Source organism: Babylonia areolata, chromosome 12 (assembly GCF_041734735.1).
Source record: "Babylonia areolata isolate BAREFJ2019XMU chromosome 12, ASM4173473v1, whole genome shotgun sequence".
In the NCBI taxonomy this organism is placed as follows: Eukaryota; Metazoa; Mollusca; class Gastropoda; order Neogastropoda; family Buccinidae; genus Babylonia; species Babylonia areolata.
In genome coordinates this window covers 40,412,878-40,430,090 of record NC_134887.1, presented here as the reverse complement: position 1 = coordinate 40,430,090, position 17,213 = coordinate 40,412,878, and positions in this window count along the sequence as shown.

The following is a 17,213-nucleotide window of genomic DNA, read 5'->3' as shown; positions in this document are numbered from 1 at the left end:
GAAAATCCTGGATATCTCAGAATGTCTGCTGGATGAATTCTATGGAGGTATGTTCAGGGGTCTCTCCTACCTGGACACGGTTTATGCTTCCAAGTTCCACATTTGCTGCCCCTCCGTTCTGCCTCAGTACTTCATCCCTGGGAATTGCCACGCCCCCTCTGATGAGGTCTCTTCATGTGCTGCTCTTCTGAGAGCAGATGTATTTCGAGTGTTTCTTGTTGTGTATGTTCTCTTCGGTCTGATTGGAAACTTTGTCAGCTTTGTGTATCGTGTCTTCAGTAAAAGAATGACATCCAACCTTGGCTTTGATATCTTTGTCACTCATCTGTGTGTGTCTGATTTTTTAATGGGCATATATTTGGCCATTATTGGAATAGCTGACAGGATTTATTATGGAACCTATGAATGGGATGAAAAACACTGGAAACAGAGTGTTGCATGTAAAAGTGCTGGATTCCTCTCTTTATTGTCCAGCGAAGTGTCATCTTTTCTGATATGTTTCATCACACTTGAACGATTTCTGCTCGTTCGATTTCCACACAGGAATCTTCGCTTCACTCCAAAGCTAGCTCGAGCAGCATGTGTGTGTGGATGGGTGGTGGGCGTGCTGCTTGCTGCCATCCCCCTTTTACCTTTCTCTCCACCATGGGATTTCTACAGCCAGACAGGGATCTGCATCCCTTTGCCCATCACAAGGAAAGTGTTTCCCGGGAGTGGCTATTCTTTTTTTGTTATGATCGTCTTCAACTTTGTTTTATTCATCTTAATTGCCATTGGTCAGCTTCTGATATTCTGGTCTGTTCGTTCCCAAACGAAGTTAACCGGTGGCTCGAAAAAGAGGGCCAAGGACATGGCCATAGCTCGACGTCTGCTGGCTGTGGTGATGACAAATTTCCTCTGCTGGTTCCCCATTGGTCTGCTGGGACTGATGGCTAAGAGCGGCATTCCAATATCTGGAGGTGTCAATGTTGCCATGGCAATTTTTGTGTTGCCTTTCAATTCAGCGCTCAACCCATTCTTGTACACGTTTCACACGATGCTCGAACGTTATCGCGCTGCACGTGCACAGCGTCAGCGTAACACTGAAAGCGAGATGACGTGCAGGAACTGCCCAAGCTGTGCTGCACGTGAGCAAGTTCTGTCTCAGAACATTGCCTTCACCACTACAGCAGAACGACCTGTGAACACTGAAAACAGTGTAACAGTTTTGATTGACGAATTCCTTGAAGATAACCTGTTAACTGTTGAACACCTTCAGGTCTATGTCACCAAAATGACCAGACACGGAAATTCGACAACAGCCGCTGACGTCAGTATTGATCATTAAAACAGAAACCTTAACCTCAGCATTATGTCTGTTTGTTGTTGTTTTTATGTTGGGTTTTTTCATGGTTTAACTGCCTTGCACTATGACTGCAGGCTGTACTGCCCTATGTTGTTCGTGATGGCTTTGCATGTTAATTCTTCCAGTAGAAAACATTGTTTTAATTCATCAATTGAGATTTCAAAAGGAAAACTTCATATTTGTGTTAAATTCGTAACTGCTTTCTTGGTCAACTAGCACATTATTGTCGGCTGTTGGAGATAAAAAGTCGTCTTATGCACTACTTTTTTTTTTGTCATTGAAATATCCTGCACTCACAAACAGAAAATTAGAAAAAAACATTGCTTTGAAGTTAGGAAATGAGTTTGGAGAGAACTGTGCAGATCAGCTTTACTTGAGAGTTAGGTTGAGTTGTAGGACTCCTTAGATTGTCCACAGCGACTATGCGACAGGGCTGACTCTTCACAACACACTCACCAAAGACACGGAAGAAGGGTTGACGTCATCAAATTGCCTGCATTTCAGCTGAACTAAGTTGAGGAATATGTACTGTGGAAGACAGAAAGAACTGTTGTTATTCGTGGAAGAGTTCCTGTATGAGTTCATACTTGGCTTTCGTCGATTATCTGTGTTTATTGGTGTTTAACTCTGGTCGGTGGTTCTATGAACATTTGCTGTCATTGGATATCCGTGTTAATGACATTTAACTCCAGTCAGTGGTTCTAAGAACATTTTATGTTGTCGGTTACCTGTGTTTATTGACATTTCATCCCAGTCAGTGCTTATATGAACATTGGCTGTCATTGATTATCCGTGTTAATCAGCATTGAACTCAAGTCAGTGGCTCCATGAGCATATGCTGTTGTCAGTTATTTGTGTTTATCAAATTTAATTCCAGTCCGTCAGTTCATGAACATTTGATCTCGTCGATTATCTGTGTTTGTTGACATTTAACTACAGTCAGTGGTTCTAATAACATTAAAATTTACTCTCATCAGATACTTGTTCTTTGGACATTTGCTGTCATCGATTATTTGTGTTTATTAACATTTAACTCCAGTCAGTGGTTCTATTGACATTTGCTAACACCTATTATCTGTGTTTATCATCATTTAACTTTTGTCAGTGATTCTATGAACATTTGGTGATTGACATTTAACTCCAGTCAGTCGCTCCTTGAACATTTGTTGTTGTCGATTGTCTGTGTTTATCAATATTTGACTCCAGACAGTGGTCCAATGAACATTTGTTGTCATCGATTATCTGTGTTTATCAATATTTGACTACAGACAGTGGTCCAATGAACATTTGCTGTCATTGATTATCTGTGTTTATTGATAATTAACTCCATTGAGTGGTTCTACAAACATTGTCATCTGTTATCTGTGTTCATCAACATCATCTGCAGTCAGTGGTTCTATGAACATTTGCTGTCATTGATTATCTGTGTTTATTGATACTTAACTCCATTGAGTGGTTCTACAAACATTGTCATCTGTTATCTGTGTTCATCAACATCATCTGCAGTCAGTGGTTCTATGAACATTTGCTGTCATTGATTATCTGTGTTTATGTATATTGAACTCCAGTCAGTGACTCTGTGAACATTTGTTATTGTTGATTATCTGTGTTTATGGATATTTGACTCAAGTCAGTGGATCTATGAACACTTGCTGTCATCTGTCATCTGTGCTTATCAACATGCAACTCCAGTCTGTGATTCTATGAACATCCGGTGTCATTGATTAACTGTGTCTTTGTATATTTTACTCCATTCAGTGGTTTTACGAACAGTGGCTGTGATCGTTTATCTGTTGTTTTTTTTATCGACATTTAACTCCAGGCAGTGGTTCTGTGAACATTTGCTCTCATCTGTTATCTGTGTTTGTCAACATTTAACTACAGTCCGTGGTTCTGAGAACATTGAAATTTCTCTTGTGAGATAATTGTGTTGAACTCCGGTCGATGGTTCTATGAACATTTGCCGTCACAGATTATCTGTGGTTAATGACATACTACAGTCGATGGTTCTATGAACATTTGCCGTCACAGATTATCTGTGGTTAATGACATACTACAGTCAATGGTTCTATGAGCATTTGCTCTCATTTATTATCTGTGGTTTTAATTTACATTTAACCCCAGTCAGTGTTACTATGAACATTTGTTGTCGTTGACTACCTGTGGTTTTCGACAGTGATAAGAAACTCTAGGGAGAGCTGGACAGCACAAGGTCTTCAGAGAAGAAGCCCCCCCTCAGTCAAGTATTTCGGCCCTGAACTCCTTACACTCTAAGGGGGCCGGGCCGCATCCAGGTCATGACTCCTGGATGCCTTTGTATTGCCGCATTTTCTTTTCTCCTGGTCCTCAGCAGGTTCGAACCCGCGCCTCCAGGGTGGTCACCATTTCAGGACTCGGTCACCTTTTTTGGCAGACGTTTTAACTATTGAGGCATCGTACGCCTAGTTTGAGTAGGGAAATTTAATCCAAATTAAGTTTACTTTCATTCCTCTTCGACCAGATCAAGCTGGGACTCTTTTCTGCTGCTTCTACCATTGCCTTGAGAGCCCATGTCCTCTCTCTACCAGATATCGACATTCATGAGGCTGTAGGCAGATGCACCCACAAACTCTCTTGCACCAATATCTATGGCGAGGACTCTAGCTTGGAAACCAGATTCTCTCGGGCTGCTGGCTAGACTAGCATACTTCTCGGTCTTGTAGATGTGGGCTTCCTCCATCCTGCTTTCGTATGGCACAGTGAGCTCAATCAGAATCGCTTGTTTCGTTGCCTTGGAGTGGAGTACTATGTCAGGTCTCATGCCGCTCTTGCTGATGATTTCCGTGTGTTTCTTCCCCTCTGGTAGGTCAACTGTGCATTCCCAATCTTTGGCACCATCAAGCAGCCCACGTTTCCATGCTTTGGAAACTTTGGATGCTGTTCCTGGCCAGATTTTTTATTGTCTTCTGCGGAGCGGAACACTACTGGAATTTCTGGTGGGGGTGGTGCTCCTTGGACAGTGCTCACCACGTGTGCAGTTTCTTTTAGCATTTGGTTGTGCCTCCATGTGTACCGTCCTTGGCTCAACGCCACTTTGCATGAGCTGAGGACATGTTCCACTGTTTGTTTGCCATGGCAGAGTGGACAAACTACAGTCAATGGTTCTATGCGCATTTGGTGTCGTCTATTATCTGTGTTTATTGACATTTCACTCAGTGGTACTATGAACATTTGTTGTCATTAAGAGTCTGTGTTTAGGTATGTTCAACTCCAGTGAGTGGTTCTAAGATCATTTACTCTGATTGTTTATAGGTGTTTATTGACATTTAACTCAAGTCAGTAATTCTTTTAATATTTGCTGTCGTTGATTATCTGTTTTTCGATATTTAACTCCAGTTAGTGGTTCTATGAACATTTGCTGTCGTCGATTATATGTGTTGATAGACATTGAACTCCAGTCAATGGTTCCACGAGCACTGGTGTGACAGTCATTTGTCTGCTTCATCAGTGTTGTCCATATGAACTGTGACAAAACATTATTTCTTATAAGGTAGTGCTTCTTACACTATATTCTGTGTGTGAATACTGTTGAAGTATGGATTATATCGGAGGATTGATTGAATACTGACATTAAGTAGTAAAATATCCTTTGGTTGGTGATTTTATAAAGAGAAAAATAGATGTCATTGTTCACTCCATTTGATGTTCCGCGTTCGTGGGTAGTGTGACATTTGGTGACACCAAACATCATGTCATCAATTTTGCTGTATGTGTGAAGTTAAGTCCCTTGGTTGACTGAGTATGTATGTGTTTTATTCACTCTTGATCGGGGTGAGATACATTTCCCCCTGTGTTTAGCTATACGGGCTGCGACTTTTGTACAGTTTTTCTCGTCATGAGGGCATTATTTTCTGGTTTTGTTGGCGGTGGAGAGGTAATATACTTCAGAGAGACAGGTTGCAACACGGCGTGTATTCGTAAGTCTGTTGTCACGAACAAACAATTTACTTGTGGTATACAATGCTGTGTGTCTTTTGGTAAAATGATTGGCAAGTTTCCGTTGATGATTGTTCTAATTTATTCTCCTTTTTTCAGCAGTGACTTGGTCTGCTGTGTCATTGAAAATCCGGTATCAGATTTGATATTCGAAAACTTGTACAGAAAAAAAGGATTTCATAGATGGTCTTGGCATGGTCTCTACTAGGTTTCAGAAAAAGCAGGAGGAATCAGTTATTCTCCATTGTACTCCAGTGCCAAGGCCTGACTAAGTGCGTTGGGTTACGCTGCTGGTCAGGCATCTGATCGGCAGATGTGGCGTAGCGTATATGGATTTGTCTGAACGCAGTGACGCCTCCTTTAACTACTGAAAATACTGAAATACTCCAGTGCCAGGAAAGTTGGAAGCTGACTGGAAAACTCTGGAACAGTTTCAGAAAGATGGTGTCTCGTTCAAACAGTTGTTTGAAAAGGCAGAAAATAACGTTGTTGCCAAATGAGCTGCAGGTAAGGTTGTTGTTTTTTTCCTAAGTTAACGATGACATTTTATATCGTTTTCTTTTTTTCAGGAATGGAACGATGCGACAACACAAAATGTACGAAAGTCGTTACATAGTACTGTTAGCCACTACCCATGATGGGATCATGGCAGGTCACTATGACGTCTGACGTACATTTCAGCAGGCCTTACCCTGTTTCTCTTGGCCCAAAGTGTGAAAGGAGGCAGGAATATACTGTAGAAATTGTGTCATTTGTTAGGAAACTACCTGAAGGCAGAGTGTACACGACTCTAAGCGGAATGGCTGGTATCTTCAGCATGGCCTTGTGTTATTTGCCTTGAGGAGCTAAATGGTTAAAATACTGTGTCATGAACTGCATTTTGTGGGTTTGTCTTAAGAGTTCTTTTTTTTTTTATGTGACAGTGTTTGACGCGGTTGAGCATTTGTATGGTTTGACAGTCTTAATATGGCCCTGTGCGGGCGCCTGGACTGTTGTTATAAGCAACAATAACAACAACAGTAACAATCTCAAGGTTACCGTGTGTGTGTCTCCTTCGGCGAAGATGCTCACCTTTGATACATTCTGCGAAATGATTGCTGTTGATTTGACAGGTCCTTTTAAACCAACTTCAGAGAATGTTTTCCGATATATTTTACATGAACATTTACATTACGTTGCAGCTCATTTTCCGGAAGCTGTTCCACCGAGGAACATTTGATACAGTGTCTGTCATCGAATTAGTGACGGGAATTTTTTTTTTTTTCTGAGTTGGTTTCCTGGAAGAGATTTTGTCCGACTAAGGGTCTGAATTCGTATCTGACTTGATGAAACATGAAAGTTGTCCATCGACTGCTGTTCATTTAGTACATTCACACATTTCCTCGTCATCCTCAATGGAATGGCTTGGTCGAAAAATTAAACAGTGCATTGAAGATCACGCTGAGGAAGGCTGTTCAGGCACATCCTGACCAATGGGAATTGTACACTCTGCAGCTTCTGTTTGCTTACAGGGGGTTTCTGTGTGGAAGTACAGGGTTTTCATCATTTGGGTTGGGTTTTGGACGGGTCTTGTTGCTGTTTTGTTTTTGGTTTTTTTTGTTATTTTTGTGCCTACATAGTCAGATGACAAGGAAGATGACAGTTCGGAACCGCTTCATGGATATGTTGTTAAGCCGGAAAATATCGTGGCTGATTCAATTTCACTAGGTCAAGGAAATTTGAGGGAGTGAGCAAGTAAACATAGACATATCCATGACAAATAGGCTATTTAAAAAATATTCATTCTAGGTCGTAAAAGAGGTAATTGTGTTGTAGCCTTCCAAAGCCAGCAAGCTTCGCATATCGTGGAAAAAGTGCTATTATGTAGTCGTTGTCCCACGTTCTGACTTCAGAATTAGGATGAGAAAGAACAAGAATAAACAAACAACAAAAAACAAATAAACAAACAAACAAAACCAAACAAACGTGTTTCGTGTGAACATGCTTGAAGAGTTCTTTCACTGAATCGATGAAACAAAAGTTTCTTTGTCTTCCAATAGTGGATTAAGAAGCTCCTGTCAAAGTCAGTGAGTTCAACTTGGATTTGTTGCCCTCAGACTCAAGTCGGAGGAATTTTCAGACAGAGATGCGAATACAAAAGTGACTGTTCAGTCAGACGGAGACGATAATGTGCAGTTATTGATTAACGCTTTCACCCATTTAAGATAAAACTGGTAATGACATTCATGTTTATAATAATCTTTCTGCCACTCACAGATTGGGTTTGGAAGAAATCTTTTTTCTTCTTTTTTTTTATTCATTTTTTTTTTTAATTCTTCCTTTTTGCTAACAGACACATGCGCGTGCATATGGTCATAAATCATTGTACACAATCATAAATACTACACACACAAAAATGCAACCGACAAATTCTGTGATTAAGCACTCACTAAGTCACTGATAGTCAGCTTAGTTCGTGGGTGCTGGAAAGGGATAGCCTGTGTAATATTGTTCAGGAGGGGAAAAGGTGGGCCTTCAGACTGGATTTGAAAGACTGCAGTGACGGGCGCAATAGCCGAGTGGTTAAAGCGTTGGACTGTCAATCTGAGGGTCCCGGGTTCGAATCACGGTGATGGCGCCTGGTGGGTAAAGGGTGGAGATTTTTACGATTTCCCAGGTCAACACATGTGCAGACCTGCTAGTGCCTGAACCCCCTTCGTGTGTATATGCAAGCAGAAGATCAAATACGCACGTTAAATATCCTTTAATCCATGTCAGCGTTCGGTGGGTTATGGAAACAAGAACATACCCAGCATGCACACCCCCGAAAACGGAGTATGGCTGCCTATATGGCGGGGTAAAAACGGTCATACACGTAAAAGCCCACTCGTGTGCATACGAGTGAACGTGGGAGTTGCAGCCCACGAACGCAGAAAAAGAAGAAGAAAGACTGCAGTGAAGATGAGTGATGGAGAGGCTGAGGTCGTTGATTGCATAAAGCGTGTCAAGATTTTGAAATATCTAAATGTTTGTGTATTTTGCCTTTCCATGTTCTTGCCTCATTCTCTGAATGGAGTATAGTGACACTCTATTTTTACATGTCCCACTCTGGGGTAAGGTGTTGTGCATTTTTCTTCTACATTTGTCTGTTGTCATTAAAGCACAGAACAAAATGACATATACACTGATGAACGTTGTGTCACTTTGACCATGTGAATGCAGTGTGTTTGTATACTCTATCTATCTATCTCTTTTTTACACACACACACACACACACACACACACACACACACACACACACTCACACACACAGTCGTCTGCCGTTTTGTATATCAAAGCAATTGCGACAGCCTGGGTTTTCATTTTATCTCTATTGTTTTCTTCGTTTTCAAACGTTTCTGCCATCTTAGCAAAACAACGAACAACAACAACAACAACAACAAAACTGCCAAAAAAAAAAGGTGTGAAATATTTCAGCCATAAGGACCAGGCAGGTGGGAAAACATATCCCCACACAAAGAACTTTTTGTGTGTGTGGCATTGCTGTGTTCACTTGAAGCTGACCTCCGGGACAGGCAGCATTGCCAGATGACGAAGGAAGCTGTGAAGAAATTGAGCCACAAGGACCAAACAGACTGGGGAAAAAGACACAGAGAACTTATTTTGGGAGGGTGGAGGGGTGGAGGAGATGAGATGAGGCACAAGGGGTGTGTGTGTGTGTGTGTGGGGGGGGGGGGGGCTTTGCTGTGTTTACTTATTGACCTCCAGGAAAGTACAGAACTGCCAGACAATGAAGGAAGAAGGGGTGGGGGTATATAATTTAAGATAAGATAAGATAAGAATAACTTTATTATCTCCACCTGGAGAAATTTGGTCAGGTGCATTATCACAACATAGACAAGTAAACAACATGGGGACCATAACTGTAAAAGCCAACAACAGCCCCAACAAATATTACGAAGATACAAATGTAAAAAATATCACATACATCGTTTCATACATACATCCACACACTGCAGGTAATAACTAGTATTCTTAATGTAAAAACAGAAAGAATTAAGAAACATTATTTGAATATAATTATAAACATAGCCTACTATACTGCACATTGATTATAATAGACAGATAAGATAAGAATAAAGATGAATTGCGGAAAACCACAACCAGATAATCAGCACACACCCGCACCGCACCCCCCCCCCCCCCCACCCCACCCCACACACGCAGATAACTTGATCAAACAAGAGTAATAAACATATGTTCTCAAATAAAAGCATTTCACATATTCGCTTTTAAAAACATTGCAATTAATTATTACATCGTAATTATTAAACAGAAATATATTTAGAATATGGACGTTAGCATTAGACATATTCATATTCATTTTTGTATTTGTATTTGTATTTCTTTTTATCACAACATATTTCTCTGTGTGAAATTCGGGCTGCTCTCCCCAGGGAGAGCATGTCACTATACCACAGCGCCACCCCCCCCCCCCTTTTTTTTTTCCCCTGCGTGCAGTTTTATTTATTTTTCCTATCGAAGTGGATTTTTCTACAGAATTTTGCCAGGAACAACCCTTTTATTGCCGTAGGTTCTTTTACGTGCGCTAAGTGCATGCTAGCACACGGGACCTCGGTTTATCGTCTCATTCGGGGACAAAAATCCACTTCGATACGGAAAACAAATAAAACTGTATGCAGGAAAAAAAAAAGAAAAAAAAGGGTGACGCTGACGCGCTCTCCCTGGGGAGAACAGCCCAAATTTCACAGAGAAATCTGTTGTGATAAAAAGAAATACAAATACAGACCTGTGCGGGGTGAGTGGTTGAGTTTCAGTTTCAGTTTCAGTTTCAGTAGCTCAAGGAGGCGTCACTGCGTTCGGACAAATCCATATACGCTGCACCACATCTGCCAAGCAGATGCCTGACCAGCAGCGTAACCCAACGCGCTTATGGTTGAGGTAGAGGGAAAGGCGGATGTAGTACAGCCATATATCTGACCTACCCATATTTCAGTCATGGCAACGTGCTGGCAGACCTTCTTTGATTAATAATCAATAATGATTTGTCATCATTGTTTCATGTTCGTATTAATTTTGATGAAAATGTGAAGAACCCTCCCCCCCAAAAAAACAACAACAAACAACAACCCCAAAACATTGACATAACTGACTTGTTTAAAAGCTGTTGTAAACATGTATTATTAGATCACATCTAGTTCGTCTGAGTTACAATGCTAGCTTAACGCATTACATCCTGTTTTTTTTATGAGTTCACATATCAGTTTAGTAGCTCTTTTTAGATTGTCCTTTAAACCATATCGTTGCTTACAAAAAAATGAAACTGTTCTCTTTATAACATGCAGTATCAACACCAGCTGAATGGTCATGAAAATAGAATCAAACTTAATAATGCGTTGGCTTGTTAGCTATTTCCATTCAACCAACACACCCACACACACACACACGCACACACACACACACACACACACACACACAAATTGACAGTTCTGTCCACGTGCGAGGAACAGTGGGACGCACACCACTCTATCACCCGGATCACGACTAACTTTCAGTTTCAGTTTCAGTAGCTCAAGGAGGCGTCACTGCGTTCGGACAAATCCATATACGCTACACCACATCTGCCAAGCAGATGCCTGACCAGCAGCGTAACCCAACGCCCTTAGTCAGGCCTTGAGGGGAAAAAAAGATTAAAAAAAAGAATCAAATCAAATCAAATAAAAAGAAATAAGTAAATAAATAATAGATAAATACATAAAAAGAACTACTGCTATTAATAACAGTATTTGTAAGGCGCAAAAACTTGATAAAGTCAACTATAAGCGTACAAAAAAAGAAGAAGAAAAAAGTCACGACTAAACGATGTATTTGCCTCAACGTGCCCATCCTTTCACAGAGAGACCTGCATAGCTCTTGACAGAAACTCACCACACTGTTGGCACACATTCAGGACACGTTCTCACACACACGCGCGCGCGCGCACGCACACATACACATACACACACACGCAAACACACACACACACACACACACACACACACACACACACACGCACAAACACACACACACAGACGTATATTCATATGAAAGTAGATTTTATTTCGAAACGTTGCCAGGAAAAACTCTGTCTTGTTGTCGTGGGTTCTTCAAAGTACGCTAAATGCATATAACACACGGGTCTCAATTCATCGTCTGATCCGATTGACGGACACCCAGTCCAAACATCAAGATCCAGTGGATGGAGGGAAAACTGTGGGAATCGAACCCGTACACTCAGATTCTCTCGCTTCCTTGGGTGACGTTTTACCACCTGGACACCGCTCAGCTCATCTCATTGTTGTTTAATTGCCCTTGATTTGTTTATCAATTCATTGATGTTTATTGTTTTTATATTTCGTTTTATTTCTTTATATACTTGCTTACAAACAAAAAACTAAAGTTTATAAAACCCTTTTTTTTTTTTGGTGGTAGATGAATCGTCTTGGAGTGAGACACGACGTTTCGAACCATAGGCCCGTTGTCAAGTGATGAGAAGAGGACAGTGTGGACAGGAAAGCCTATGTGAGAAAAGGGTGATGACATCTCACTACCTTTTATTTCGATTTATTTACTTAGTATCCTAATTTATTCATTGATTAACTTGATGACTCATCTGTTCATTCTTATGTATCTTTTTTTCTTTTCTCTCTCTCTATATATCTTTTAATTTTTGTTCTAAAGGCCTGACTAAGCGCGATGGGTTACGCTGCTGGTCATGCATCTGTTTAGCAGATGTGGTGTAGCGTATATGGAGTTGTCCGAACGCTGTGACGGCTCCTTGAGTACCTAAGCCATTGATTTGACATGAGTTTCAGTTCTGGCAGTCCCCAAAAATCACTGGTCTGATAAGATGATGATGATGATGAAGAAGATGATGATATGGACACGGTCAGAGACTAAGCTCTAAGCACTTTACAAACAATGGAAGCATTTGCACAACAGACTGCCTACCTGGGTGTGTAGATCCGACTGACAGCTTCCATTGGGGCGTTCATCATTCGTTTCCTGCGTCATTCAATCTGGTTTCCAGTCACGCACTCATACACACTCATTCAAACACATAGCATTCATGATCGTTCTATCTATTTAGCCCCGCCATGTAGGCGGCCATACTCCGTTTTCGGGCGTGTGCATGCTGGGTATGTACTTGTTTTCATAACCCACCGAACGTTGACAATGATTGCAGGATCTTTAACGTGCGTATTTGATCTTCTGCCTGCATATACACGCGAAGAGGGTTCAGGCACTTGCAGGTCTGCACATAATATGTTGAACTGGGAGATCGGAAAAAAAAACTCCACCCTTTACCTACTAGGCACTGTTGCCAAGATTCGAACCCGAGACCCTCAGATTCAAAGTCCAACGCTTTCACCATCTCTCTCTCTCTCTCTCTCTCTCTCTCTATATATATATATATATATATATGTGTGTGTGTGTGTGTGTGTGTGTGTGTGTGTCTGTGTCTGTGTGTGTGTCTGTGTCTGTGTGTATGTGTGTGTGTGTGTGTGTGTGTGTTATTCCATCCTAAGGAAAGTTCGCAAGGAAAATTCGCCCTACCTTGTTAGCGCTGAATTTCTCCCTGTTTGCCTTGGATGGTAATCACTTCTGAGACCTTTTCGTGTTGTGTGCTGCAGTGCTGTTTGTTGGTTTATCAGCTTTTAACAGTAGATCTCACAAGCATAATAAACACACGGAGGACGCCATTCCAGATTCCAAGCTCAAGTGATTATTACCGGAATCTCTCAAATACATCACGAACATGCATTATGCCACATCCAGGGCCCGCGTAACATTTCGGCGAGTCTGTCACAGAAAAAGCAAGACTCTCACATGCTTCTCAAGGGGACTCAATCAATGTTCGATAACCCGTCCGGTACGTGTGGGCAGCTGGTCTCCTCTGGTCGGGAGAATGATGATGATGATGATAATGATGACGATGATGATGATGATGATGATGATGACGAGAAGAAGAAGAACAACAAAACAGCAGCAGCAGCAACAACAAAAACAACAACAACAATAATAATAATAACAAAACAATGATGATGGTGGTGATGTTGATGATGATTGTTGTCGTCGTCGTCGTTGTTGTTGTTATAATTATACAGTTAATAATAATTATTATCATCATCATTATTATCATTATTGTTATCATCATTTTTCAGTTAATGTCATTATTATTACTATCACCTCTGGTGTATGATATCAATTTGGAAGTAGACAATCAAACATCAAACATTTGTCCACATCAAACAAACAAACAAATAACAACAACAACAAACAATAAAAAAAAACACACAAAAAAACAAGCAACTCGGCGAATTTAGTTTTTGAGCTCTGAAGTTGTTCCCTAAAATAGCAATTGACACACTTGTCGGAACTGCTGATGTCTACCTGAAATTTAGTGCTGCAGACGGTGGCATTGTATCAATGTGCGAAATCGGAACTCGATAATTAAGAAATATAAGTCTGTTCATTATGGTCGATGACAGACAGACAAACAAACTGACAGACATACAGAGACAAGCTTGAATTCAATGCATTCTCCGTAACAGAATCGACTTGTGTAGCATTGAAGACAAGAGAGGTAAGGCCTTCAAGACTCACTTGTGATACACTTAAAAAAAAAAAAAAAAAAAAAAATCAAGCTTTTTGTGTATTGAGTATAATTTCAAAATGTAATGTTTAAGATGAGAAAGATCAGTTTAAAGCAAATTAAGTCCCCTAGCATTAATTACAGAGTAATTTCCCTTTTTTACACTCTGCACCAAAACGTTTGCAAAATAAATAAAACTTCCATGCTTAGCAAAAGAAGTTCCTGTTTGAACAAAAAATGATAATAATGACTGCTCTTTTTGTTGGGTCAGAATATCAGATCAAAGTGCCAAGTTTAGAGAATACAAAAAATATAAATATGACAGTAAATGCAGTTTGCGTATAATTAGGCTTCATTTTTTTTTTTTTTATTTTTTGTGCCCATCCCATAGGTGCAATATTGTTTTAAACAAGATGACTGGAAAAAAACTGAATTTTTCCTATTTTTATGCCTACTTTGGTGTCAACTGACAAAGTATTTGCAGAGAAAATGTCAATGTTAAAGTTTACCACGGACACACACACACACACACACACACACACACAGACAACCGAACACCGGGTTAAAACATAGACTCACTTTGTTTACACAAGTGAGTCAAAAAAGGAAATGTAAAAAAATAAAAAAAAAACAAATTAAATCATACACACACACACATATGTATATATATACTACAGCGCCACCCTTTTTTTTTTCTTTTTTCTTTTTTGCGTGCAGTTTTATCTGTTTTTCCTATCGAAGTGGATTTTTTCTACAGAATTTTGCCAGGAACAACTCTTTTGGTTGCTGTGGGTTCTTTTACGTGCGCTAAGTGCATGCTAGCACACGGGACCTCGGTTTATCGTCTCATCCGAACGACTAGCGTCCAGATCACCACTCAAGGTCTAGTGGAGGGGGAGAAAATATCGGCGGCTGAGCCGTGATTCGAACCAGCGCGCTCAGATTCTCTCGCTTTCTAGGCGGACGCGTTACCTGTAGGCCATCACCCCACTTGGAGTGATCAGTTAGGTTTCAGTTTCAATGAACTATCAACACGTTTTGACTGATCCAGACACTTCACACCACATCTGCTGCATATATATATATATATATATATATATATATATACACACACACACACAGAGGGGGGGGGGGGGGGGGGGGGGGGGGGGGGGGGGGGGGGTCTCGCCTTCATTGTGGGGCCAGCATTGTAAAGGGAAACGAGGTTCAATTTTTCATGTCATCTCATCACTCAAACCCGCTGCCCCTGCTGTGCCCGTGTTCTGTACTGACATTCAGAATACAGAATACACAATTCATTTGTCTGGGGTACCAGCCTTTCAGCACACCCATTGTATCAAGGCCTGATCAGCGTGTTGGGGGTGGGTTTTTTGTTGTTGTTATTTTGCGAAGTTCAGACAATCTGCTCCCTTTACTTATTGCTTGATTTATTGATTCATTCAATGCATCGATCGATTAACGTTAATCAATCAATTATTGGTTGATTAATTGAATAATCAATTAACCATTCAATTAATCAAATAATTGATTACTATAAGTATCAATCAATTGTTCGATTAATTGATTAATCAATTAGTCAATTAGTTAATTGATTTTATTTGATTTTATTTTTTACAATTATTTATTTTTTATTTTATTTAATTTTAATTTTTTTTGGAGGGGGGGGAGGGGTAAGGGGGGGGGGCTTGGGGGGCGGGGGGTTATGCAGCAGATGTGGTGTGAAGTGTCTGGATCAGTCAAAACGTGTTGATAGTTCTTTGAAACTGAAACCTAACTGATCACTCCAAGTGGGGTGATGGCCTAGAGGTAACGCGTCCGCCTGGAAAGCGAGAGAATCTGAGCGCGCTGGTTCGAATCACGGCTCAGCCGCCGATATTTTCTCCCCCTCCACTAGACCTTGAGTGGTGATCTGGACGCTAGTCGTTCGGATGAGACGATAAACCGAGGTCCCGTGTGCTAGCATGCACTTAGCGCACGTAAAAGAACCCACGGCAACCAAAGAGTTGTTCCTGGCAAAATTCTGTAGAAAAAATCCACTTCGATAGGAAAAACAAATAAAAACTGCACGCAGGAAAAAAAAAAAGAAAGAAAAAAAAAAAGAGTGGCGCTGTAGTATATCGACGCGCTCTCTCTAGGGAGAGCAGCCCGAATTTCACACAGAGAAATCTGTTGTGATAAAAGAAATACAAATGTTTCAGCGGTGGTGGTAGGAAATCGTCGTCATCATTGTCTGCAGTAGTTAGACAGGTACTTCTGTTTCTTCTTCGTTCGTGGGCTGCAACTCCTACGTTCACTCGTATATTACATGAGTGGGCTTTTACGTGTGTGACCGTTTTTACCCCCGCCATATAGGCAGCCATACTCCATTTTTGGGAGTGTGCATGTTGGGTAGGTTCTTGTTTCCATAACCCACCGAACGCTGACATGGATTACAGGATCGTTAACGTGCATATTTGATCTTCTGCTTGCGTATATACACGAAGGAGATTCAGGCACTAGCAGGTCTGCACATATGTTGACAGAGATCGGAAAAAATCTCCACCCTTTACCCACCAGGCACCGTTACCGAGATTCGAACCCGGGACCCTCAGATTCAAAGTCCAACGCTTTAACCACTCGGTCATGACAGACAGACTTCGTCATGATCATCATGATCGTAATTATTGCTGTCGTTTCCAGATTTAAGATGGCGTTCACTGTGAGCATTGTAGCAAAGCTCTTGTATAGAGATTTGCTACAAGATCTGCTCCATCTGTTTGTCTGTCTGTGTCTCTGTCTGTCTGTGTGTGTTTATTCTTCACGGTGATGCAAAGCCACGTTTCCAAAACGACAAATCAGCTCTATTGTATTGTACTGCATTTTTATTGTATTGCATTGTAATACGTTGCATTGCATTGTGTTGTATTGCATTGCATAACATTGCATCTTATATGTACATGTATTGCATTGTATTACGTTGCATTACATTGTGTTGTATTGCATTGCATTGCACAACATTGCATCTTATATGTACATGTATTGCATTGTATTACGTTGCATTACATTGTGTTGTATTGCATTGCATTGCATAACATTGCATCTTATATGTACATGTATTGCATTGTATTACGTTTTGTCACAACAGATTTGTCTGTGTTACATTGAGAGCGTGTCGGTACATTGCTGAGACACCTTTTTCCCCACCCGTTTTTTTCTGCTTGCAAATGTACCTGTTTTCTTTCAAAGTGGGTTTTTTTTTTCTAAAGAATTTTCCACTCA